At 31.5% G+C, this 26,997-nt stretch overlaps 1 long non-coding RNA gene across 2 annotated transcripts; it reads right to left on the bottom strand.

The window, feature by feature from the left end:
* LOC140695874 (uncharacterized) lies at nt 1-26,419 on the bottom strand. 2 transcript variants are annotated; one of them, XR_012071707.1, is made up of 4 exons: nt 26,293-26,419; nt 25,880-26,006; nt 20,728-20,766; nt 1-298 (listed from the first exon to the last, which is right to left on the bottom strand). It is a non-coding gene; the product is annotated as an uncharacterized lncRNA (long non-coding RNA). The 2 variants fall into 2 exon arrangements; XR_012071706.1 differs by lacking the exon at nt 1-298 and adding an exon at nt 14,290-14,401.
* Between the last annotated feature and the right edge of the window lie 578 nt (nt 26,420-26,997).

Below are 26,997 nucleotides of genomic sequence, written 5' to 3'. Positions count from 1 at the left end.
TGTATGCACATTTCTACTTATTTAATCAGAATACATGGGAAAAGGAATCAAGTGGCCATTTGATTCAGAACCAATTATTTTAGTACTCCTTCTTTTACCTATACATTTTAATGTCTTCAAAACTATTTTTTGTTGGGCTCCAGTTGATAGCATGCTGCGGAGGAAAGGCCAGCTATGAGATTCCCCTTGTTAGCTATCTTCTGTTTTTGTTGTTAATGTTTTCTCGAAGTAGTTGGTGCTCTCTTCTATCCAGAGAACTTAACAGACCATTTACAGTCAACCATGGATCCTTCTTTCTCTATCAAGGGAAGGAATATGCAAAGAATTAGAGAATATCTGCCCACATTTTTTCAGGCCATTACTCCAGCCCTTCTTCATGCTCCAGCTCATCCATCTGGGACTACTGATGTAAATTGTTTAACCTGTGAAAGCTTTTATGGAAGGACTTTGATGTTTCTCTTGGAGTTACTGAAACTTGAAAACTATGCATTGATCCAGTGAAGAAACATTATACCCTAGGTGAGAATTCAAACTTATTTATCACCCTTATTGATTGTACTCAGTTTTGGTGACTACAGATTTGTTGTCTGAATAAATTCAAGTAAGATTACGTAATGTACATTAGGAACCAAAAACAACTGCAATAAAAACCCCAAAATAGGAAATGGTGACATATCTTACTACTCAGTAATAAGTAGTATACAAACATCTTTCCTTTTACAGGTATATAAATCAAAAGACCTCAGAGTAATTCCCATCCACTTCATATGTGGAATACCATAGCGCTAAAACATATACATGACATATTCTCTATACTTTATGTTTAGTTACAACAGAGAACTTTCAATTGATTATTTGGAATCTAAATTTTCTCTTTATCAGTTGTGGTTGTCCTCCAGTAGTAACAGTGTAGTTCTTTCAATTATCTTCATACTTGAATATTCTAGAAGAACAACAAGACACATAATGGTATCAAAGCACAAGCTATATACCCATAAAATTTTGGAAATACAACATATATCCAGAATCAAAATGGCTGTTGTAGATGTCATAAGGACCAAGTTTCTCATAAAATTCTATTTCCCAACCAAAGTGTTACCCTAGGGAAAACGATAAGAACTATAATCTAGGTTCACATTTCTTTTAACAATTAGGAATGATAATAAGGGCTTTGCAAAATTTGAGGGAAAGATACAGAAAATGGAAACTAGAAGATAAGATTTTTTTTGTTTTGTAATTTCAACAGAATGCCTGCCAATTGCTGCTAGTTGTCTGGAGTTTATAACCTGTGAAATTAAAAGTAAATTCAGTTTGGGAGTTTGGGAGTTGTACTATTTAAAATTTTTTAAGATACACATGCATTATTTTTATTTAAAACTATTCTACCTTTTAGAAGCATTTGTATTAGTAGAAATTGGACTATGTCATTGTATCCTAGCCAGATTGACACTAACCACAACTCTATCAGTTAAGAGAATTACTTAGCAATCTTTGGGTTCTCATTTCTCATGACAGTATCTTACTAGCCTAAAAATAAGGGTATCAGTCCAGATGTTCTGTTAACACTTCAAACTCTAAATCTTGTGTGTTTTTGCAGCTTTCTTTATTCAGTAAGAATTGAATAGTCAGAAGTTTTCAAATAGGAATTGATTCAATAACTCATTTCAGGGTAGTTACCAAAATGAATGAATTTACTGTATATACTTATACATATCACAGAGCACGCTTCAAATCACTTATACTAGAAAGGAGTAAGATTAAACAGTTTGGAATGAGGACTAGTTTTTTTTTTTATAAATCTGGATACTGCACACTTTAATAAAATGCATGTTGTAAAATGTATGACTGTATAATTAAAACACATGGTGAAATGATAGAACATAAATATAAAAGTTCAACTGGAGGAACTGTATACCATCTTTATTGTGCTTTTCTCCTAAGAACGTTAGCCTGTTTTCATTAGCCTTTCCCATCATTTTATCCTCAAAGAAAAACAAACAAATGAACAAACTTACAAACAGTAGGTATGTGTTTCCATTCATACCTTGATTTTTCTTAGCTTTTACATCTCCCAGCACTTGCTAACCTTCATAACTGCAGAATAAGATTTGTTTGGCTATTTTCCTGCTGCACTTGAAATTGACTGAGAAATACATATGGTTGAGAAAAAGATTAAAAAGAAAAAAGGAACCTGCGTAGGAGATGTTTTCCTGCCTACCATGATAGACATTATTAAGGGAAAGTCTGTAAGTCAAAATGTTACCTATTTGGAGCAACTTCTATTTCAGTGCCCTGAAAAAAAAAAAAAAAGACTGAAATCTCTCTAACCAGGAAAAGGAGTGATCAAGACCCAAGAGCTTTTTCCTTTACACATGCACTTTTGCCCATCAATAGTATAACTGACTCTGCAGTCTGAGATTTTTCTAGGTAGCCTGTATGGAGTGAGAAATCCTGAAACTAGTATGATCAGTTTTACCTACAGATCATTGACCATGTTATAGTAGCCTTGCCCTCTCATAAGACTTTGCAAATCTAAATAGCTATTCTAGTTGCTGACAAACTTTCTATGGTCCTCAGAATTTATTATTATCAATCCCACCAATAGCAGCTGTACTTGCATCTGTGATTATAAGCATTATTGTTCTAAGTGTCTTCCTTCTTTCTAGTTCCTGATGGGCTTTATAAGAGTCTACAGAAATGAGGAAACTTTTGAAGTAAGAAAAAGTCATTGAAAGGGAGAAGAGGGACAGAAGAGTGCCACATAATGAGATGGGCTGGACTACTTGGCTCTGGCCTATTTTATTTTACCAAGTCACTAGAAAGAAGTGACATTTGCTTTGGTACCTTTTATAACATTCTCCCATTCTGCTCTATTCTCTCAAAATATATCCTGATTAACATGTTTCAATTTTAAACCCAGGACAGCTCTAATCTTCTTTGAAAGAGGAAGTCCAAAGTTTTTTAATTGACTTTTTCTTTGTTAACTTAATATTTGTTAAGGACCAAAACAATGCCACAGATTGCTTTAGATAATGGGGAAGAAGAGAGGAGCTGAACCTCTCCTCATTAATAACTTAATTTCCAAGAACAAGCCATGATATTAATATTTCTTGGTTGTATTTCTGCTGATTTGTTTGGATACTTGGTTTTACTTTCCATCTAATTGTGTGATGAATAACTCTTAAATTACAGGGAATTGTAATGTTGGTGTTCTGTAGTTTAGTTATTAGGTGAAGATTATTAAAACTATTATTTCTAGATGGGAAAGGGAAAATTTGGTATTAGATTTTTATAACATTTCTGAAGATCTGAAGATTTAAAAGCCCTTTAAAGTATTGCTTCTTTAAATATTAGTTTTATCATGAATTAAAAAACTCTCCTAAAATGACACTGAATTAGCAGAGACTGACAAAGAGGAATGTAGAATAAGAACATGTACCATTTTATGGTAATTTTAAATCACGGGCACTAAAAAGAGTTGTTTAAAAATACCAGTGTGGCCATGATTTGACACCTGATTAATTTACTTTTGAATTGTAAGGTCCAGTTTTAACAGGAATAAGTGATGATGACTTAACATGAGAGATTATCAATCTTTTAATATAATGGGTTTTGCCTTGTAGTTTTAGAAACAACTCTGGATTATTTATTTTCTCTGAAGAGATAGATGCAGTTTGAAATTAATGAGTTGTCCAATATCTGACCTACTTGTGAGCATCAGGGGAGATGTATATTTTTGTCCCTTAAAGAAGAGCTGATTTTAAAGGGCTGTATTTTAAAATTTATCATTGGCTGATGTTGGTTGGCAGATCCAAGAAACTAATCTTCATTTAAAAATTTCATATGTGCAATTGTTTAAGTAATAACAATGGAAATGTATACTTTGTAAGGTACTTTCTTATACATTATATTTTATCTTGACTATAACCTTGTGAGATAAATGTCATTACTACCATGCAAATTAAGAGATGAGAAAAAAATGAGTATCATGAAGGTTAAATGACTTACCAAAGCACAGATAGACTGGTCTCAAATACATGATTCAGAATCAGCTATTTGACTCTAAGTTCCATCTCTCTTTCCGTGAATGCATGTCTATGAATTTCACATAATAAATCATATCTTAGTTACTCCTGTTCACCTACCCAGCAGCAATGAACACATTTTGTGAAAATATGAAATGTGGTGTTATTCAAATAATTTCATATGTCAATCAAAATATAATTAAGATCATTTTAGAAAAGTAAGACATTAAAAATATAATTTCACAATTATATAATAAAACTTTTAAACCACATTTGAGAAACTTAATTAAAGGTTTATTGTTGGTCTAAACTATAGATAGTGGACAGTACTGAAAAAGCATAGTCTTTGCTATAAGGAAACTGAAAATGTAGTCAAGGATTTTAAACCTAAGCATGTAAAAGACTGAAATAAACATTATTTAACAAAGTGGTTTCCTTTTTTCAGAGAAGGAAGAAAGTACAGACTGCAGCAATCAGACATTTTTGTTCTTTATTTTTGTCTCCCCTGCCATTCTATTAGACCATATGTTAGGATATATTAAGACAGAGCCAAAGCAATATGTAGACATCCCTCTTAAGAGTCTCAAATTTATATTCTTTATTGCATTGAGCTCATTCATATTACAGCTGTCCAGCTTATGTTTTCTTGCCTTAAAGCCTTCGTTAGGTCATGGCCTTTATACTATTTTCATAGCTTTCATTTCTCACTTCCAATTTCTGCTTTAGGGTTTACATAATGTCAACACTCTTCTGGATACTAGAGGTACGTACATAGATCTACATATCATTTAAGCCCATATTCCTATACTCTCCTTAGTAAATGTTGAAGATAAAAATATTGGGAGGATTTTACCAGAACAAAGGGTAAAGATAGACTTATTTACTTCACCTATCTAATAGGTTTTTCTTTCCTACCTCCTTCTGATTGCCATCCCTCTCTATATACATTCAACCTCCATCCTTTCTGGTAAATAGATGTGGATAATTATGAGGAAGCATTGTAGTGGTGGGATAAAGTTGGATGTCAAAAGTACCTGGACTATGAGAAAAGGTTTTATGAGACAAAGACATACAATTTTTAGAATATATTATATAAGTTTTACTATTACTTTAAGGTGTTAATTGTAACCCCCAAGGTAACCACTAAGAGGAACAAAAATGATGTATGTGATTTAAAAAATAAATAGCAAAATGACAGAAGAAAATTTAAGAATATATATAGTAGCTTGGGACAGAAAATGGAGCATAGAGGCTTTTTCCCCTTCAGATTCCCTTTAATATTTCTTTGTGTTTTTTAATAATGATCTAGATTTTGTCCATTAGCAGAATAACATAGTCATGTTTATGTAAATAAATAAAAATTTTGGTAGTCTAAATGCCAGTCTTAATACCATGTATTGGTCTAAATGGACAAGAATATTAAATTTTTTACCCTTTCTCCAGCCATTACTAAAATCCCCACAGTAGAATTTTCTTTTGTTTCCTCTAAGTACAGTTGACCCTTGGACAACATGGGTTTAAACTACACAGGTCCACTTATATGCAGATTTTTTTCAATAAATATGTACTACAGTAGTACTTAATAGGAAGTTGGTTGAATCTGTGGGTGGGGAGCCACAAATATGGAGGGTTGTAAAATTATATATGGAATTTTTTACCATACAAAATAATTTTTTGTGTTCAAGGGTCAACTGTACTAAGTAAAAATAAATCTTGGTATAGGAATGAAACTTTACACAAAGAGACAAAATTAAGACACACTGATGTCTCTTTTCTAATAAAGGAAATGAATCACTTAGGTCCCCAAGCGCAAAACTTATTTTTTCTCAATGAAGATAGATTTTAAAAATTGATTACACTAAAATTTTATAGCATTTATTTCTCTAGAAATTCTAGAACATTAATGATATCTCGAATAATCTTCTGGGAAAACTTGTTAATAGGTAAAGTTTAAGCAGTGCTTAGAATAAAAATAAACAACTCTTTCATTACAGTAGTGTCTGAAGTGTATTTCATTTGTTTACTAATAAGAAACGTAATACTTTTCTGAAGTTTGAATACCCATTATTAAGGATGTGTGAGATTCTATTAAAATTAGAAAAATAAAACTAACTAAATATGTCTACATAGCAAAATGGATTTGCTGACATACAGCAGTAAAGTGAGCATCTCTTATCTGCTTTAAGCGTAAAGCAGTACCATCTTTAAATCTCCTTATTCGCAGATATGTTTGTATCTGTGCACTTATAGTTCCCTGTATTTGGTAAGTAGGGCAAATAAATGTCAATGTACAGTTTTCCTTCTATTCCTGACTTTGAACCCATTTTTTTCTTAGACAGGTGGAAGAAAAGAATTCTCAAGAATGTTTGTAGCTTTCCCTGAAGTCACTTTTCTATTGTTGGCAATGCTCCTAAAGTTTTGTTTATTTGGTCATATTTTAGTAATAGATATTGTGTAATTCCTATGACAAAGTATTCTATGATTCTCGATCTAGTCCTTTTCACTTGCCTATCCCTTATCTTCTCTGGGTCCCAGCCTCATGTCTAACTTCACAGTAGTGACTGAGGTCCAATAATTCTTGCTTTTACCATGGTTCTCTTTTTTAAATTGTGGTAATAACACTAGTATGATATCTACGCTCTTAACACATTTTTAAGTATAGAATGCAGTTTTATTAACTATAGGTACAGCGTTGTACAGAAGTCCTCTAGACGTTATTCATCTTGAATAACTGAAAATTTATACCTGTTGTATATTAGCTTCCCATATCCTTCCTCTCTCATCCTCTAGCAACTTCTAAACTTCTTCCCTCCAATTCTATACCTTGGACTATTTTAGATACTTCATATCAGTGAGGTTATGGAGTATTTGTCCTTCTATAACTGGTTTAATTTACTTAACATAGATTCTTCAAGGTTCATCCATGTTATCACGTATGGCATTGATGATAATGCATAGTATCTACCACATTTTCTTTATCCACTCAACTGTAAGTGGTCATGTAGGTTGATTCTGCATCTTGCCTGCTGTGAATAATGCTGCAATGAACATGGGAGTGCAAATATCTCTTTGAGATACTGATTTTGGGTCTTTTGGATAAATTAGTAGGATTGCTGGATCATATGGTAGCTCAAAAGCAAAAAAAAACGGATTAAAAAGTGAGCAAAATGATTTGAATAGACATTTCTCTGAAGAATGTATATGAAAATGGTCAACAGGGTAAGAAAAGATGTTCACCAACACTAATCATCATGGAAATGCAAAACAAAACCACAATGAGATATCACCTTACACCTGTCAGAATGACTGTTATCAAAAAGACAACAGATAACAAGTGTTCGTGAGGATGTGTGCACCATGGGTAAGAATGTCAATTGGGATAGCCACTATGGAAAGGAATATGAAGGTTCCCCAAAAAACTCAAAATAGAAATAATAATAATAATAAAAATTATTGTATGATCCAACAGTCCCTCTTTTTGATATATATCTGAAGGAAATGAAAACAGGATCTCACAGAGATATCTACATCTCCATGTTCATTGCAGCATTATGCATAATGGTCAAGGTATGGAAACAAACGAAGTATCTGTCAACTTGAAAAGTGCATAAAGAAAATATGGAATACATATACAATGGAATATTATTCAGCCATGATAAACAAATTCGGCCATTTGCAAGAACATTGGCAGACCTTAAAGGCGTTATGATAAGTGAAATAAGTCAAAGACTAATACTTCCTGATATTAGTTATATGTGGAATCTACAAAAGACAAAATCATAGAAACAGAAAGTAGAGTGGTGGTTACCAGTGGCTGGGGGATGGGAGAAATGGAGGAGATATTGGTCAAAGGGTGGAATCTTCCGGTTATAAGATGAATAAAGATCTAATGTACAGCATGGTGTCTTGATTATGGCTAACAATGCTGTATTATGTACTTGAAAGTTTTTAAGAGAGTAGATCTTAAATTTTCAGAATACAAAAATCAAATGCTAATTATGTGACAGGAAGGAGGTGTTAACTAGTGCTGTAGTGTTAATCATTTTGCAATATACAAGTGTATTCAGTCAACACATTTGATACCTTAAACTTACGCAATATTATATATCAATTCTATCTCAAAAAGCTGGAGAAAATGAGTAAAATCCTAAAATCAGAGATATGGTTTAAACTTTAAAAATATGGAAATATTTAATTTGGATATGATTTTGTAGCTTGTTGTGATAGCATTCATTATAATTTCTGATATGCCAAATATTTAGAATAAGATTTAAAATGACAGTATACAGAAATTTCTTGTATTTAAGCAGAAGTTCAGTTCTTTCTTGATGATACATCACACAAAGTTTGTAAAACTAATAAAATTGGTCCCTAAGAAGCAGTAAGCCAGTTGAAGCCATGTTCAGCTGTTTTCGGTTCACTTTCTTTGTATTCGTCATCTTACGAGAAGTGAAGAGAAATGCTTAAAGCCAAAGTTCAGTGTCATAATAACTTCTTGGATATAAAGCTAGATGTTAGTCTGTTTACTCATCTGTATAAAATAAATAAAATCAGTAATTCTAGGTTGTGTTTAACAAGGTGACATATGAAAGGAATTCCATACAAGCTCTAACTAAATAGTGATCTTATGACGGTCATTATTTTTGAAATACCTTTCAGTGTTGAAGCCACTCCTATCCAAAAGTTAAAACATTTGTCAGGATCAATGCAAAATATTAACATGATTTTATCTTTTTGTTTCACCTCTTGCTATCACCTCTCCCAGTCATGCTTCTTTTAATGCTCTCTGAATAATCTACACTTGCTTTTCTCCTGTAAACTTCAGTGCAAGGCAACCTGTGTATCCGTTTTGACTCTGAAACCAGAACAATTCACTGCCCTATCTATGCTCCTATAACAATTTAACTACCACCTCTAATAGCTCTTATTCTATCATGTCACTAATATTAGTTTCTATGTGTCTCTCCCTTGTGCTGGTGGCTTGTCAGGGCAAGAACTATCCTGCTTATTTTTGCAAATAGACATGAAAGCCAGTAAAAATGCTGAAAAAATTATATAAATGGATAATACTTCATCACTCATACCCATAAATGTTTTAATCACATAGTGTGCCAGGCATTATTTTAGGTGCTGGAATGTAGTAGTCCATAAGGGCACTGCTTTCAAAGAGCTTTACATTCTAACAATGGGAAGGAGGCAACAGGCATGCCAGCACATCAATACATTAGAATTAAATATATTTTCAAGTCATACAAAAAGAAAATAAAACAGTATTCATGACACGTATAGACAGGTTGTTCAAGGAAATCTTCTCTGAGATGATATTTAAACTGAGTTCTAGAGAATAAGAACAAGACAACCAATCACTTGAAAGCTCTGGGGTAGCGGTCTGAGGCAGAGACAACAGCCAATAAAAAAGATTGGAATTTGAAATTACTTCTTAGGTTTGAAGGAACTAATTTTTGAAGGGCTATTAAAATTACTTTTTATTCAGAATTAATTAGTTTTAATTACTTTTCTAAATCAAGTCTTCATAAATGCACATCTTTAACAGGAGAGTACGATGGGTGGGGGAAATTCTCCTAAGGATATATTATATATCTCTTCTCATTTTCAAAAGGAATGTTAAATAGTAATTAACACACGAAGATTTGGTGTCTGTGATCAGTAGACTGTGGTCAGTGATTATGGTCAGTGGGTCCAAGGACAGTAATAAGAAACAGTGATAGTACATTTGGAGCAGCTGTTCATTTAAAACTTGGAAACAAGTGATAATAAACCCTCAATTTGTTAGAATCTATCTAAAGTGACACAACAAAGCCGTGAAGAAGATAATAAAGAAAAGGGCATTCTTGTTAGGTAATCAGGGATATGTTATAGAAATGAAGTAAAATTTTAGAGTAAGATATGGAATTACAACTTTCAGTTTCTGCCTCAATAATGCCACAGATATTCTGAATGTCACCTGTATTTGAATTTGAAGGATGGAGAGTTGCATTCATATTGGAAATGTGCACCTATCACAGACGTTAGTTGCCTACCTTGCTATTAAATGTTGGCTTAGATTTCTGCCTCTATATAAAGTTTTTTCTTTCTCTTTTAAGTTACTGAGATGATTATTCTGACTTCTAACCCTCTGTATTTTTCCTTGTGAACCCAAGGAATACATATTTATGAACAGCTAAAGTTTCCAAAGAAGGATGGAAATGAGGGAAAACCCTAGTGTCTAAATGGCTCTTATAGTGAATAAACATTCCCTGAGTAAGCTAAGACATTTCATTTGGTCCAAATGTGTGCATACTTGAAAACTTATATAAGAAGTAAGAGCATTAATGAAAGCTACTGATTCCACAAATCACTCATTGGAGGAGAGAATGATGCTGTACAATATCTACCCTGCCTGTCTTGCGCTCTCCATTTCTGGACTCAACTGTTCTGATATATATTTTTCAATTCGGTACCATGCTTTTGTTAAATACATGATGATTACATATTCTTCATTTTTCTTAATCAGAAAATGAATACATTCAAATATTAACTTGATGCTTATATGATAACTTTTTTGAGTCTGTAATATCCTAGTAAATTATAACGGGAGTGTTTTTATCTCAGTCTCAATAGTTACGTTCCAAACCAACCCTGTCTACCTTGTGACAACTACTCTAGGAATAAATTCTCAAGAAAAGGGACCATTTGTATACATTCAAGTTTTCTAGCCTCTAAATGAGCTAAACTTTAGAAAGATATTAAACACATGGTTAATAAGAAAATGTTTATTTGAAGTAAAAGTAAAGATACGGAGTTACTTATAGATCTAAGAATCTGAAGCAGAAAAATTTCAAGAACATGAACAATAAAAAGTTGTTTAAATTTAAGCTTATTCAGTCATTATAGTTTTTTGCTAGTTTGTCATTTTACCATAACAAAAGGTCTTTCTAAAATAAAACTGCTAAAATAGAAACCTTACCATCCCTCTTTTGCAGCTAGATGTTTTAAACATTCTATTAATGTTATTATTTTAAGGGACATTTTGCTGTCATACGTAAAATTTTGTGTTTGTATGACAGTTCTGAGTGTTTAAAAGTGTGTGTGTGAGAGAGAATGCAAGAAGTAAATTTTTTAACCAAAAGGCCCATTTATTTTTTGACCATGCCATCATCCTTTAGATTCATATTAAATTAAATTTTTGAGACTACAGCCATTATGAAAAAACAAATTGAGAATTGCAGTAATGGCCCATAAAGGAAACTTTAACTTTCGTAGAGACTTTTACTAGGGATGATAAAAACAAAGTGAAATATTGAAACATATAATTTGACTATATAATTGAAATATTGTCAGAATACATTGGTGAACTCATACATTTATGCATGATAGGATTGTTAGAAAAACAGTTGTTTTTCTCTGAGTGTTTTTATCTTCTATTGTATGATAATGATGAGCACAAATTCTGGAATCAGCTGGCTGTGTATGAGTCCCCATTCTGTTACATGCCAGATCTGTTTCTTGGAATATTTATTAAATGTTCTGTGTCTGAATCACATTATCTCTTAAACAAGGTCAGTTCATAAAACCTAGTTCATTGAATGTTTTGTTGAATACTTGGGATTCCTTAAAACAGTGTATGTCATATGATATGTTATTATTATTCTTTTTTATTATTTTCTTTATAAAATATCTTAAATATCTGCAACATACTAATTGTATAGGTTAAGGTACGTTTCCTTTTAAGTTCTCCATTATGGCACTCAGTATTCTAAATTTGGCATAGATGAAACAAAGTGATAGTAGTCTGTATCTGAAGAGAATATTTTTAAATATATTGTATGTTAAATGAGTAGTATTGCTGAAAGGGAGAATCCAGTGCAGAGAGTGGAGAAGTTCTAAGAATTAGTTTTAAAAATTTCATTATGAATTAAGAGAATTAGAAAAATATGAACATGTGTATATCTCTGTCCCACTCTCAGTTACTATGAAATTTGAAAAACCATCTCTCAGTAATTATTTAGCTCCCCCCTAAAGAAGGAAGGGTAGGGGTTTCAGTAGAGTTTCTACTATATTGATGTGATTCAATGAATAGTAACTAAGCCATAGTCATCTAATGTATAGTATAATGAATATAGACAATATTATATGCTGTATGTAATTTGACAAATATTGCTACAGTGTCAAGCATATTGCAATACATAAATGTATCAAAATAACATGCCAAACACCTTAAATTTACATAATGTTTACTACATTAAGTTTAACATATTTTAAATCTAGTAAAAAAGAGTAAAAATAGGGAAAAAAGAATGACATGAAAAATACTTGAGTTATGTAGTAAAGGATTTCTTTGAACCAGACAGAACTTATCACTGGGGAATACTGAATACCTACTATTTGTACAGTTTATTTATAATTTAAATCAGTGAAGAAAATTAATCACTGTATATACACATTGATTTAATAGACATTCTATTAACCCCACTGGTGTGGGACAGATTCCTGCCCCAGGTACGGGGATGACTTAACACATGAAAACTGACACTAAGCATATGAGACTGACAAAAGTTTATTAGCTCTAATAATCATGTTAAAGAATGTTGCAGGCCAGAAGATCAATATGCAGTGAACAACCTGAAAATGAAATTAAGAAAATAACTCAATTTATAATAGCACCAAAATAAATAAAATATATCTGAATAGGTTTAACAAAATGAATGTAAAACCAATACTCTGAAAACTACAAAACATTGTTGAAATAATTTTAAGAAAATACAAATAAATAGGAAAACACCCCATGTTCAAGAATTGGAAGAGTAAACATTGTTATGATGACAGTACTTCCCCAAATTGATCTACAGATTCAGTTCAGTCCTTATCAGAAGGTCAGCTAACATTTCTGTATAATTTAACAGGTTGATTCTATAATCCAAATAGATTTTCAGGGGACCCAAAATAACAAAAACAATCTTGAAAAAGAACAAGTAAGGACTCACACTTCCTGATTTCAAAACACTACAAAGCAACAGTAATCAAGACTGACATATAGATAGGCAAAATTAAATAGAATTGAGATTCCAGGGTAAACCACGTGTTTGTTGCCAACTAACATTTGACAGGGGTGCCAAGACCAATCCTGGAGGAAGCTGTAAATCTTTTTTAAAAAATCATGCTGGGACAACTGATAAGTCAGATACAAAAGAAAGGAATTTCACCCTTACCTAACACTACATACAAAAATTAATTCAAAGTGAAGCAAAGATGAAAATACAATAACTAAAACTATAAAATATTTAGAAGAAAACATAAGGATAAATTTTCATGGCCTCAGATTTTGTATTGAATTCTTAGATACGACACCAAAAGATATGAGCAACAAAAGAAAAAAAACTTAATAAATTTCTCTTTATCAAAATTTAGAACTTTTCTGTTTCATGGGATACTATCAAGAAAGAGAGAAGACAACTCACAGAATGGGCAAAAATATCTGTAAATTATACCTGATAATGAATTAATATCATGAATATAAAAAGAATGCTTAAAATTCAACAATAAAAACAATCCAAGATGACAGATGTGAATAGATACTTCTTTTAAGAAGATATATGAATGGCTAGTAAACATATAAATAGATGCTTAGCATTGTTAGTCATTACAGAATGAGAGAACACTTCTGATCTATTAGAATGTCTGTAATCAAAAAACATATGATGGTAATTGTTGATGAGGATGTCAAGAAATGTAAATATTTGTAATTCTGGTGAGAATTTAAAATAGTGCAACCACTTTGGAAAACAATCTAAAAGTTTGTCAGTAGGATAAACGTTGAGATGCCATATGACTTTGCAGTTTTACTCTTTTCTTAAGTATATATCCAAGGAAAATTTAAACATATAAACTTGTGCATGATTACTTACAGCAGTATTCATAATATCCTCAAGGTGGGATCAACTCATTGTCTGTCAACTGATGGATAGGTAAACATTTTATGACATATTCATAGAATGGATTATTATCCTGCCACTAAAAGAATAATGTACTGATACATCCTACAGCATGAATGACCATTGAAACATTATACTAACTGAGAGAAATAAAAGAGCACATGTTATAATTTCATTTGTATGAAATATTGAGAATAGGCAAATCTGTAAAGACAGAAATATATTAGTGGACAGAAGTATATTTGTGAGTCCCTTACATAATGAAGACTATTTAAAATTATATTGCAGTATGCTGCCTTGGAAAGATTTCTTAGTTAATCACTTACCATAACAAGACTCTGACCTGTGAGATGCCATTTTTTAGCTCAGTACTCTTCTTGGCTACTTTTGACATTGGAGTTGAAATACAGGCCTCTAGAGAACGTTGTTGAGCTTTTTTCCTGCCTATAGAAAGTTGGATGCCTAGAATTATGTTTTATAAATTTAATTATCTGTCACCAAAGCAATCCTATGGCAAGTATAATTTCCTGAAAAATGTAGTGGACTTCGTATATATCTGATAAGTACTCTGAATGCAACGTTAACATTGCTTTCCAGATGCAATTATCTTAAAAATTTTCTTTACTGCTACTGTGGAATCAGGCTTCTGTGGGATCATAAGTAGGTACCTTTTATCCAACTAAGTAAGTCTCCTATGCACCACCTTAATTTCTTCAGAAGTTATTTCATAGAAATTCTTGGCCACATACTTGATTTGAGCCACATCTTTAGACCTTTTCCTATTTTGAGAATCTGCTGCCTGCTGATGAGGTTGAGAATGAAAAACAGTCTGCAGGTAAGATAGTTCTTTCTGGCTTGCTTATTTGTCAGAAGGGAGGTGGCTGACCTTTAGCTCACGAAGGAGCAACTAAAGTTTTCTGCCTCTACTTCACATACCTCTCATCTTAATAAGCAGGATAGCTCAGGCATGTTCTCGTAGTAAAGACAGAGATGCAATAATCAAGAACGAGTCCAATCATATAAAGCCTTTTAAAGTCTTGTTTGTATTTTATAAATTTCCATTGGCCAAAGAAGTCATTTATTTGAGCCTAAGGTCAGACTGATGTGATATTACTATAAACAGGGCATGGATACAAGGAGGAGTGAAGAACTGGGACCAGTGAAGCTAATATTCTAAAAAAAAGAACTATTTCATGAACAATATTCTTCCACATATATCCTTATCCTTACATTATTAGAGATTCTTCCTTTCATAATTTCCCTCAAATGTTTTGTTTCCAGAATAGATGTCTAACACATTGGTTAGATTTATTTCCATTTTTTGATGATATTGTCTAATGATATTCTACATGATATTTTCTAATATAATTTTGTACTTATTTGTTGAAAGTATTCAGAGGAAGAATTGATTTTCATACATTGACCTTGTATTGTTTGATTCTGCTAAAATCATTTATTATTTCTAACATTGTATCTACGTATTTTTCTCATTTTCCTATCTACATCATATTGTCACCTACAAATAATTATTTTATTTCTTCTTTTCAAGTCTTTACAAATTTTATTTATTTTACTTGCCTTATTCCAAACACTAGAAAATCCAATACAATATGAATAGAAATGGTTATACTGGTTATACATATCTGGTTCCTAGCATTAGGGCAGATGCATTCCATCTTGTACCATTAGTGCACTGTTTGCTTTAGGGGTGTGTGTGTGTGTTTCTTCTAGTCTGCTTTGTAGATACCATTATCAAATTTAAAGCATTATCTTTTATTGCTATATTGCTGAGAATTTTAATCATCAAGTGCTGAGTTTTATCAAATTATTATTTTCTACATCTGATGAGAGTATATATTTTCTCCTTTATGCTTTATATGTGATGACAATGTAGTTTTCTTTTTGAATGTTAAATAAATCTTGGAATAAGCACAATTTTTTGTGTATGATGTAACTTCCTTTTTTAGCATCTGGATTAAAGTAGTTAATATTTTGGTTTTTTGCATCTAATATCATGAGATATATTGGCCAATAATATTATTTCTTTGTATATGTATAAAAGTTCTGCTATTTTCATTAAAATTTAAGAAAGAGTCCTGTCTTTTTATGTTTTTTATTGTTTTAATAATGATATTACTTTTTTAAATGTTTGAAAGAATTTACAAGTGAAGTCCTTTAGATCCAGTATGTCTTATTTGGGAAGATTAATGATTTTTTTATTCTTATTTTTTATTAAAGCATAGTTGATTTGCAATGTTAGTTTCATATGTACAGTAAAGAGATTCAGTTATACATATACATACATAGATTATGGATTCTTGATTCTATTTATTTTACAGATAAGTGTTAAGATTTCTATTTCTTCTTGTGTGTTTTGATAATGTTATTTCCAAGGATTTGTCCAGTTTATTTAAACTAAGTAATTGATTGTAATAAATGTTTTATCATTAATGTCTCTAGTATCTACATTTTTCTTTTTCCTTATTGATTTTAAAATGAATTTATTTATCTTTTTAAAAGACAATCTTTGGTTTTGTTGGCTTTCTATAGTGTATATTTCCTTTATATTTTATTGGATTCTGCTGTTACCTTTTTATGTCCTTTCTTCACCTCTTCTTGAATTCAATTTGCTGTTCTTTCTCTAGCTTATGTGATGAAAACTTAGATAATTGATTTTTAGCCTTTCTTGTTTTCTAATATATTCATTAAGACAATCCATTTCCTTTTAAATGCACTTTTAGCTGAATCACATAAGTTTTGAGATACATTCCTATCTTTTAATTTCAAATATTTTCTGATTTTCATTATGCTTTATTATTTGAACTCCATGCTATGCATGATTGTATTGATTAATTTTAAAATCTCAAAGCTTTTCTGTTAATCTTTTTTTTCTTGCTTAATTCTGCTGTGACCAGAAAACATGCTCCATATAATTTCTACCCTCTGAAATTTATCAAAAAATAGAATGTAAGTAAACATTCCCTATGTATTTTAAAACTAAGTGTGTAGTATGCTTTTGGGTTTTGTGTAATGAATTATATCAGTGCTACTAAAACTGTGGTACATAGGCTAGTGGTGTTCTACACAGTGTTCTTGATAATCAAAGCAATTACAGTAATTGAAAGTAAGCATTTAGAAATTCACAGTTTCCATAGTTTATCCACACACCAACAAATGGATATATTACTATAAATAGTATGTAGACATCTTTGTGTGGGGGCAGTTTACATGGAAGTTACATGTAGGGAGTATGGTGAACCAGTGTTTTGCAGGACATATTATAAGTGATATATTAAGGCTATTTATCAGCTGTAACCCCAAAGTTTATTAAAATCTGTGAAAATAAAAGCTTTCATTTATTTCTACAACTAAATGTACATATTTAGTTATTTCCTTGTTTTGCCACTTTAAAAATAAAATTTATTTGTAAGTAAATCAGTTTTGTGATTTATAGTTAAATAGTATTAGTAAAATTTGGTTAATAATAATTTGAATCTTTATTCTCAGCCCTGCTTTACTAATCACAAAACAGAATTACCTGTCCTTTATGTCAAAAACCCACGTGCACTCTGATTTCTCTGGATGCAGCTATGCTAATCAAACAATGATGGTGCAAGTAATTTGGAATTAATGGCGTTCAAAATAGTTTACACTAGTTTTACTTAGAAGTATATTTCCTTATATATTTCATTTTGTTTTGCAGTCATGTTTAATAGAGAAATGCTCAAACCACAGCATGTTATTTGTGGAGATGTTTTTGTTGATGAAGCAATAAAACTCTCAACTTTTAAGCAGCAGCATTTATATATAAAATCTAAAGTTATAAATTAAAATAAAAATAATGCTTTGAAGCACAGTATACTGTGTTATAATGCCAATACAAGCAGATGTTCAGAATTTAACATAGAAACAGAAATAATTTTGTGAGGTTCTTTTAAAGTATAACTTTTACTTGCTATGACTAAGAAAATTTTAAAAATAAGATTAAAATGGGACTTGGGATAACAAGTAAACCCAGATAAATGTCTGATAATTTGTTAGACTGAGGAAAAATATGAATATGCACTTTGAAAAATTCCATCCAGTACTGAACAAAATAAATTTTGATGTCTTAAATTCCTTTGTTTACATATATTTAGAATTTAGGCTTTTTGACTTTTGGTAGGAATGAGAGGTGTTTTGGTTATGATGTATTAATTATGTAAGGATAAAGTAAGACCGTATTGTTTAAAATTGTAGATAGTGAAGTACCATGTCTCAGTCCTTTAAACTTTTCTCCACCACTCCACCATAGTGGATACAGGAAGTTAAGGTGATACTTGAGTTTAAATTGATAGGCAATCATTTTTAAATTATTTTTAAAATTAATTTTATTTATTTAATTTATTGAAGTGATAGCATGTTCACATAGTTCAAAACAGGCTATCATTTGAAACTTAAAGTTCTTCTAGTCTTAAAGACTTCCATGTGAAAGTCTTTCTTTATAGGTCAGGTATACCCACACCTCCCCCAAGATATTTCTTCTTTTTGTATACCAAATGAAATTCTCCTATTCTGTTATATTCTGGGGATTATTTTGGACTTAGAAATCTTGGGTTGATTTCTGATATTTCTAAATGTCTATTAATCTCTTCTTTACTTACTGGATACTCTAGCATATTATGGATGAAAACAAATTTTGCTACTTTGTTCATTAGTCAGAGTGTAAAATAATAATATAAATAACTGTATTACCTTTTAATATATACATTATTCTCTTTAGAGTTTAATAATTACTGCTTTTGGATAAATTGATACAAATATTTTTATATTTACATACTTAAAGACCTGGCTGTGGTTACCTACACTATGATCTATTACCTAGCCTTTAAATCCCTGTCTGATTGTTAGCAGGGACATTTTAAAATGTAACAGGTATATAACATAGTAATAGGAAAGTATACAGTTGATTTTATTGTAATCATTTATCCATAACCACATAAAAACATAGCTTAATTTTAAATACCAAGAAGCTGGATAAACATTTTTCAAAGTCCTTATTATTCATAGAATAGAAAATCAGTTTTCTGTGATAGTCTCTCATCCAGTTCTCAGTGTTTCATCTTCTTTTCACTGCTTCCTATGTATTTATCTTGAAATGTTATCTTGAAGAGGTTCTCAACTATGGAATTTTCAGGTGGAAGTGTGCACTGCCTATGTGATTGCTTCACTGTTATGAATATTTCTTTAGCTCTAGATTTCTCTATTTGAAAGACACACATTTGAGAACAAACCTTTATGCTTATTAAAGTTTTTAGCTTCTACATATTAGTTAACAAGATAAAGTTTTATCCCATTTTGCTGCTAGTGAAAATATCACTATTTCAAGATAAGGGTCATTTATAGAATCTGTTAATACGCAAATGCCATATATCTTGTTTCAGAGGAAACGTTAGGAACCACTTCCAAGAGAGTCTCAGAAACCCAAAGATACTGTGTAGTTTGTAACTGGCAGGGCATGAGAACTTAGCAGTCTCAATTTTCTGGTTAAACATGATGATAGCTGCCTTGCCAAATATACCCATGTCCATAACCAAAATACAGTAATCAGAGCTTTCTCTGATGCTATTAGAGTCCAAAATTTAATCGTATATAATATGGGGTTGGGTTATTTCTTGGTTGGTGACAATTTGTAGTCTTTGTTGTCACAAGAAGTTCAAAAGTATAAATTCTGGAACATAACTGAGAACTAGAACACTAAACTGAGAAATTCTGGAATGATAGGATGGTTATTTTATGGCTTCTCACCCAAGGAGAAGCAAAGTGTTTTAGCTCTCACTCTAGAGAAGAGGACTGGGATAGAACCTGATCAAATTCTAACTTTGCTACAGAATTTTATTCTAGTATTCCACTGTGTCCATAAATATATGTGACAAATAAAATAGAAAAGCTGGCACTGGTGCTATAAACAACAGGTGAGAGAAAATTCTATTTTAAAGTTTAGGCTCACAAGTTGGAGGGTATGTGAATGGGGCAGCCACTATGAAAAACAGAATAAGGGATCCTCAAAAATTAAAAAAACAATGAATTACCATGTTACCTAGAAATTCCTCTTCTGGCTATATATCCAAAAGAATTAAAAGCAGGGTCTCAAAAAGATATTTGTACACCAATGTTTATAGCAGCACTATTCACAATAGTCAAGAGGTGAAAGCAACTGAAGTGTTTCTCAGTGGATGACTAAATGAACAAAATGTAGTATTTACATACATGCAGTATCCTTCAGACTCAAAAAGGAAGGACCTTATGTCATGCCACAACATGTATGAAACTTGAAGACATTATACTAAATGAAATAATAAGCCAGTCACAAAAAGACAAATACTGTATGATTCCATTTATATGAGGTCTCAGTAGTAGTCAAGTTCATAGGGAAAAAAAAAAAGTAGAATGGTGGCTTCCAGGGGCCGTGGAGAAAGGAAAATGGGGAGCTGTTGTTTAAAGCATATAGACTTTGTTTTTCAAGATGAAAAAGTTCTGGAGATTAGTTGTGCAACAATGTGAATATACTTAACATTACTGAATATTACTGAAATATATTTTAAAATGGTTAGGATGATAAATATTATGTTATGGGTATTTTACCACAACTAAAAAAGTATAGACTCACTTCTACTAATCATATTTTGACAATAATAAACAAAGAAGCATATCCTTGAATTAAAAATATGTGCTGTATTTTCTGAAACAATATTTGAGTGGTAGATTCAAATAAGTGTAAAAATACTTACTCATTCCCAATATGTAGGTAGAATTGTAGGATGTAAAGTCTGCAATGACAAGAAAAGCAGAAAGTCATTCCTCTGAAGTATGAAAACAATTTTCTGAACCAAACTCCTGACTCTAGATCATACTAGTCTCTCTTTCTCTATAACCATTCTGAGACTGCAATACCCAATATGTAGTATAATACTTAGCGCTTAGAGGAAAAAAATTAAGTAGATCTCTACTTTTATAGCACACCGACATAAGTAACAATTACACAGAGTATTTTAATCTCAAACTAGGAACAAACATTTCTAGATGTTTTTGTATATTTAAATATTTCTTATAAAAAGAAGAGGAAGTGAGAAGTCAAAAGTTCAGTAGATCAGAACACCTAGAAAATAAATCCTCCTCTAAGCTAATAAATAAAAAAAAAGGAAAGGACAAACAATTGGAAAAAACATTTACACACAATATATCAAAACTTCAAAATTTTAATACACTTAGGATGGAAAAATGAATAAGAAAACACTCTTCAATGAGGAAAATTAAAAACATAGATTATTTACAGAAGAAGTAGCAATTGTCAGTAATCAAATATGAACAGTTCTTCTGCAGTACATTCTTTGCAAGCAAAGGAAAATAGCAATGATTTTTTTTGCTTATCAAATATGCAGACATTTTAAAACAAATGATATTAAATGCTAATATTGTATGAGGAGAAAAATATTTTCCTACATTGTTGGAAAGATTTTAAGCTGTATTGAGAGCTTCAAAATCACTACATTACTTGATGGCGTATTTTTTATATTACATGGAATCTGTGTAAGGAAAAAAATCAGAATAGTGAGAATATATTTATATATAATAACATTTAACATATAATTTATAATTTCAAAACTTACCAAATAACTTAAAAGTGGAATAGTTACTTTCTACACCAGTGAAATGAAATTTCACATGTCTTAGTGCATAAGGTTTTTGAAGATCATTTTATTTAAGAAAAAAGTTATAAGAGTGTATATGTTAAAAACTGTATATAAATATAGGAAAATATTTTAATTTTTATAAAATGCTTTAATGATTTTAATATATGGTCAAATTATATATATTAATTTTTTTCTCCTTTTAATACCTCTTGTATGTTCCAAATATATAGTATTGTATACACAATAATTATCATAAAAATATTTTAAACATTATGAAGCAACTGTAGAACCCAGAGTTAGAATATGCATTATATGCTGAAAAGTCTAAGTAACCTTTTGTATTCTCATTGTATATAATACATGAATTCCAAAAAAATGTTGCATTTTCTATTTTGTCTAATGTTGACTGCTGTTTCCCAGGCCCCCAGAAGTCCTTGTTGGTACATTTAGTTTTCATGAAACATTTTTTTTTCCTCATCTTTCAAGATGAGGAATTGAAAACTTAATTATTGATTTGAGAAAAGTAGAAAGGAATTAGGAGAATACTCTGCTTGGAATTATAAGCAGTGCAATCAGCTGTCACTTATAAATATTTATGGTGCAGGGCCCCAGGTAGACCGTGAATCAAGGAGATCAGATAGGCCTTGAAGAAGAGATACAGATGGTTGTTGTTGTTGTTGAAAATTGGGTATTAAGCTAGATTCTAGGATTCCTGTCTCTAATTGAGACTGGCCTAAAAACTGAAGACTGATACTTCAACTTGACATCAGTAGAAACTGATAAAGCATTCCAAGTTCTTTCACTTATCTATCTCCTATATATTTCCATATAGGGACTTGCTCTCTTCCTGCAGTTTGCTATAGGATGTGTTATGCTTTACTGTAATTACTAGTTTACATTTCTTTATCCTCCACTAGACTGTAGCCCTCTGTAAAACAGAATCGATGTCTTTTAGTGTCTTCTGATTCTATCACTTAAGACAGTACTTAGGTCAAAATAGATGCCCAGTCAGTGTGTATTTCTTAATTTCCTTTTTCTCCTCCTCTTTGCCCTCATTCTCCTCCTAGTATTGCTGAGGAATTCTATGTGCTACCCCTTGTAATAGGCACTTACTGTAAAGTATCTTGTATAATCCTCATATTGAACCTATAAGGTAGTTACTGTCCCCCTCATCCCAGATTTGCAGAGAAGAAAACAAAAGATCAGCCTGGGCGAGAAACTTGCACAAACCCACACTTAGACGCAGAACTATGAGTAGGGATTCAAGTCTTGCTAAAGTGAACTGTGAAGGAATGGAGTGGATAAAATTTAGGGAGGTGGGTAAATGATGCAATGCAGTATTTTGAAGAATATTTTGACAAATTATCTAAATTGGTGGTTTTTATCTAAATTTACCTTGAAGATATTTTGGCATCTTATATAAACTAGGAGTCATTATTTAAATTTTGGTGAAATTTGGGATAAATTCTAGTAAACTCATCAGAAGGTAAAATGTCTCTACCAATATGGTTTACAATTTAAATGAAAAATGAGCAGACTCCCTCAGGGAATAACTCCAACTTTTTTTTTCTTTTGATGCTTTAGATTATTTTATAATTCACTTGAAACAATTTAGATGAAAATAACATGCAAATGATGCTACTGCATCTGATTTTCAAACAAAATTAATACTCAGATTTACTTAAAATTTTAAAACATTTTCTTTTGTGGCATCCAATAAATAAAAGAGCATCAAATCTTTTCTTTCCTCCAAATAATATGATTGGCTTCATTGATCTTAAACTCTAGAAACTAAAATTCACAGGGCATTGTTAAAATGCCATAGCTTGTCATTTGATTCCATCAAAAAGTGCTTTCAAAGCTTTTTTTTTTTTTTCATAAATCAAAAACTGTGCTGTGAGGCACATTTGTAACTTTGGATCAACCTGCGCAGCTGAGCAAACATACTATCTAATGAATTCCATTAAGAGTTCAAATCTGCATTAGAAATGAACTAAATGGAAAACGTAGCTCTTGTAGAAACAGGATTAGAGAGTGCTTCTTCTCTTTTCACGTCTTTACAAAACTTACTCTGAGAGTTACCTGGGCAAAATGCCTTCTGGTGTAAGGGTCAGTCCAGCTGTGCTCTACATTTATCCTACAGCGCAAATTCGTAAAATGGTAACAGGTTTCTAAAAAGGAAAGCTAACTCAGAATTCAGAGACCTATGCGTGGCTTTTTGCTTACGGGACAAATGAGAAATAGAAGGTCTAAAAATTATACCTGCCTTGACTGTAATTTTATCTTCCCATATTAGATCTGAATATAGCTCTCAAATGATATTGCATTTGTTAATCTAATAAGTAAAACCACTATCTTAGAATATTTTTGCCTTGTCTTTGTTGTATATTTATTTGTAGCTTGTTCACATTTTCTTTTATAACAATTTTAGATTTACAAAATTACTGCAAATATAGCACAGAATTCCTGTATAGTTCATACCTAGTTTCCCCTATCATTAACACCTGACCTTAGAATTGGTCACAGTTAATGAAGTGATATTGATACATTATTATTAAGTACAGTTTATACTTTTTTCAGAGTTCCTGAGTTTTTCCTTAATGTCCTTTCTTGGTGTGAGAATTCCATTCAGGTCATCACATTATGTTTGGTAGTCTTGTCAGGATCCTCATGGCTGTGACAGTTTCTCAGATATTCCTTGTTTTTAATGACCTTGATGGTTTTTTAGGAGGTTTGACCAGGTGTTTTGTAGACAAAACACTATAGATGGTCCTTGACTTAAAATGATTCAACTTATAATTTTTCAACTCTACAGTGGTGTGAAATGATATGAATTCAGGGGAATTTATACTTCAAATTTTGCTTTCTACCTTTCCCAGGCTAGAATTTTGTGGTACTATATTTTCTCTTGATGCCGGGCAGCAGCATTAAGCTACAGCTCCCAGTCGACAGTGAGCTACAGCTACTTGACCACAAGGATAAACAAATGATACACTTATAAGCATTTTGTACGCATACAACAATTCTGTTTTTCACTTTTAGTACAGTGTTCAATAAATTATATGCAATATTCAACATTATATTATAAAACAGGCTTTGCATTAGGTGATTTTAAGGTTTTTTTGTTTTTGTTTTTAATCTTATACCTTTATCGGTCCACTCTCAATACTACCTTCTAGTGGAATGATGTGTAATAGTCTCCAGTAAATATACTAATATCAGAGCCACAGTTTAATAGAATATGATCTGCCAAGTGATGGGGGGTTGGCGGATTGGAGACAGGGAGGAGAGACACAGTCCTAAAATGCTGTATTTCATTTATTTGTAAAGGGAACAACATCACTGAGTTGAAATCAGTGAAGGTACCAGTAAAACTGACTTTCCTGAAAGCCTATATAAAGAAGAGCTTTCTAGCCAATAAGGAAATGAATAAAAACAAAGAATCAAATTTTAAGTAGGTAACATGATAGATACTGAGAAACAAAATTATTGAACATCAGAACTAAATGCAGATAAGTATCCTAATAGGATTCAAAATATTTATGTGTATTAGGTAATCCATATGAACTAATATAATAATTTCTATACAAAAATAGAAGAGAATAAATAAAAACTGCATCAAAACTTAGCCATTCCAAGCTTAACCAAAACTTAATATAGGAGAAATTTTGGGATGGGAGTATACTATTGTGACAATTTTAAAATTTTACCTGAAAGAAGGCAATATGAAAAAATCCTTAATATGAGGAGTTAGAGGAGGAAAGATTCAAGTGTGAATGTATGGCTTTATTTAAGTGTAATGAACAAAGTAATGGAGTGACTGTATGGCTTCCAAATTAGAAGAAAATAATAAATAAAAATTATGATCCCTGTGGGCAAATATCTTATATTTTAAAAATGTAAAAACAAAATCTAGGAATTGTGCAAGAAAGAGGAAGTCTACAAAGATGAGAAAGAGGAAGGAGAACAGAAGAAGCAGTAAAAGGAAAACTTGGTAGAGGAAGAAGAGGCAAAGTGGAGGAGAAATATAAAAATACAGTCAGAAAAAAATGTGTTAGGACAATAAGTTTACAGGTGTTAAAACTATTCTTTTGAAATTTTATATTTATTTCAGAACTAAGAAAGACAGCAAATATAACCAATTATATATTCTATAGTATTGGAATATGTAAACCCGACAGCTACTTAGCAGTATTAGATGTACATTCATTCCTGGATACCAACATCCATGGATGCTCAAGTCCCTTACAGAAAGTAGTACAGTTGGCCTTCTATATCCAGATCCCCATCCGCAGATTCAACCAACCATGGATTGGTGCCTTGGGATCCATCCCCATGGAACCTTCTAATCTGGAGAGCTGGCTGTACAATGAGTTCTGAAAAAAAAACAGCTAAATGCAAACAAAAGTACTTTGTGTTTCACATGTCAGTCTTAATTAAAATTCTAGGCAATGAAGTAAAACTTCAGAATGACAGTAAGAATAAGAGAAGAACTACTACTTAACCAGTATAAAATTAAAGTTGACCATGTGGTGATTATACTATTAATATTGGTACTAAAAATTCTGAAATGTATCTTAAATGTGGGAAATTCAGTTACAAAGTAAAATATAATGATACTGTTTTTATTTGTAAGTAGTATTGAAATATACCATAACTTACCATACAATTTATTTATTTTAGTGAACAATTAAATCAATTTTCATACATTCATAAGTTGTGTAGCCATCACCACCATTACAGTATTTTCATAACCCCTAAAAGGAACCCTATACACATTAGCAATCAATCCCCATTTTCCCCACTCCATTCCTGGTCCTAGGCAATTACTAATCTACTTTCTCTATGTATGGATTTACTTATACTGGACATTTACTTAAAAGTGATATCATACATATCCTTTGTGACGTGTTTGTTAACACTTAGCATAATGTTTTCAAGATTCATCCATGTTGTACAATGTATCAGCATTTCATTACTTTTTACTGTCAAATAATAATCCATTGTATGTGTACTATATTTTGTTTATCCATTAGTTGGTTGATGGATATTTGAGTTGTTTTCACTTTTTGGCAATTATGAATGGTACTACTATGAACATACAGCTACTTTTTTTTTTGATATGGCTGTATATTTTCATTTCTCTTGGAGTAGAATTACAGGTTTATATAGTGAGTCTATGTTTACTTATTTGCAGAACTGCCAAGCAGTTTTTTTTTTAAGTGACTGTATCATTTCACATACCTACCCAACAATGCACAATTTTTGCCGTATTATTGTCAGTACTTGTTATCTGTGTTTTATTTTAGCCATAATAGTGGGCAGGAAATGACATCTCGTTGTTTTGAATTGCATTTCTCTAGTAGC

Source organism: Vicugna pacos, chromosome 4 (genome assembly GCF_048564905.1).
Source record: "Vicugna pacos chromosome 4, VicPac4, whole genome shotgun sequence".
Taxonomy (NCBI): domain Eukaryota; kingdom Metazoa; phylum Chordata; class Mammalia; order Artiodactyla; family Camelidae; genus Vicugna; species Vicugna pacos.
The sequence above is the reverse complement of the archived record's forward strand: the minus strand, read 5'-3'. Positions and strand labels throughout refer to the sequence as shown.